This window comes from Kryptolebias marmoratus, linkage group LG13, assembly GCF_001649575.2.
Source record: "Kryptolebias marmoratus isolate JLee-2015 linkage group LG13, ASM164957v2, whole genome shotgun sequence".
Taxonomy (NCBI): domain Eukaryota; kingdom Metazoa; phylum Chordata; class Actinopteri; order Cyprinodontiformes; family Rivulidae; genus Kryptolebias; species Kryptolebias marmoratus.
In genome coordinates, this window is record NC_051442.1 from 3,510,081 (window position 1) to 3,511,938 (window position 1,858).

Consider the following 1,858-nt stretch of genomic DNA (forward strand, 5'->3'; position numbering starts at 1 on the left):
GGGGGGGGGGGGGGGGGAGAAAGCCAGAACAGAGCCGAAACTCCTGCTTATAGGAACTACAGGAGACCTTAAATTTAGCCCGTTTCTTTGATTTTGATAGATTCTTTTCAACAATATAATAAAAAGCTGGTCAGGACCAGAGCCAGGTTGTTTTGGGCCAAGAACAGAGTTCTCTTTGGTCAGCACCAAAACGCCGTCCACGCTTCATCATCTGTGACCCGTCCCGGCAAAACGAGGAATTCGTTCAAGTTCTGCATCTCAGCAGCTTCGAAACGAGACGCAGTTTGTTGAAATTTGGTGATTTCTCACCTGACAACAAGCTGGTTTTGTTTACATTTAAAAAAAAAAAAAAATCCTAGAGCTTCACAGTAACATTATACGAAGGGATTTCCCGACGCTATGGCAGCCGGAAGAGAAAAACGATCAGTTTCAAAGGAAGCAAAGTACCGCTAATGGCACTTAATAGTATTTTTTCAGAGTAATGGAAGTCCAAAGCGATCCTGACTGTTTGCGTAAATTAAGTATCTCCATGACAGCGGTGGGGTGAAAGGTCAGTTAGTCCACGGTGAAAACCAACAAACAGTTCAGCTGCTGTCTGCTCTGAGGAGAACTCACCTTTTTATCATCAGATTCTTTGGAGGAAACAGAGATCCAATATGGCGCCACCGTCTGGTGACCTTTCCTCTGACTGTGGACCGTCTCATGGATGGACAGACCGGCGCCATCCAGGGGACAAAGGGTTACTCGGATGTCGAGCTGGAGCGCAACATAGAGGTCACCTGTGGCTTTGAAATCAATACGGATCACCCTTGACCCATGAGGGCGTATAATTAAAAGGATTCAAATTTAAACAGATTATTTCTGGAGCGACACCTGTTAGAAAACTTTGATTTAAAGGTCCCTGGACGGCTCATTTTTACACAAATCTGAATTATGACAAAAAAAAATTTTATTTATTTTTTTTGAACAGCAGCCTGAGGTCCTTCACGGGTCACATTTGACTAGCTGACAATAAACTCCTCAAACTGATTTAATTGTGTTTTTCCTCGACAATCAACCAGTTTAATAAAGACGTGATAGTCAAGACGATAAATGCAAATAACGTCACCTCCTGTGATCAGTTGGTGTTTGAAGGAAGTCGTTTGAATTCATTTTTGCCATAAATGTTTCCGTCCAGCTGCTCAGAGTTCGGCATGACCGATCAAGTCTCCGTTCAAATCGTTTTCAAAACAAAACAAAACGTTTTCTGCAGTGGCAGAACAGCGAGCTGAGGCTCTGGCTTTCAGAGAAATTCCTTCTTTCAAACTGAAAGCTGAAAGGTTTGATTGTTTGCAGCTCAGGCACCGACTCTGACTCGAGCCGACAGCGCCACATGGTGGAAATATTACAGCGTTACAGCTGAGTGATGACATTTAGACACTTTAACCGGGTGTTTTAAACGACAAATGTTCTCATTTAATAAGTAACTTTTATTACAGGAGTACAAACTGCAGATGTTTAGGAAGTAAAGGATTCCATTTTTAGTTTTAAAGGGTGGTTAAAGTTTAATGGGAGCTCTTTTATTTATCGGATGATCGTGTAAATGCTGTTAGCAAAATATCCAATGAAGCACTGGATGGATTCGAATGAAACTCCTAGAAGGCGGTCAACGGATCTACAACTAATCGGCCTGAGCCGACACAAAAACGGCTAAAACTCAAGTCAGTTTGACAGATTTCGAGCTGAAGTTTGGTGTGGTAGTAGCTGAGAGTCCTCCTCATCCCGTCCTCTGAGCCGTTATTTTGGTTTAGGAAGTGCAAATCTGGTGGCTTTAACATATTTTTCCACTTTACCTGAAAGAAGAATTTAAACTTTTTAA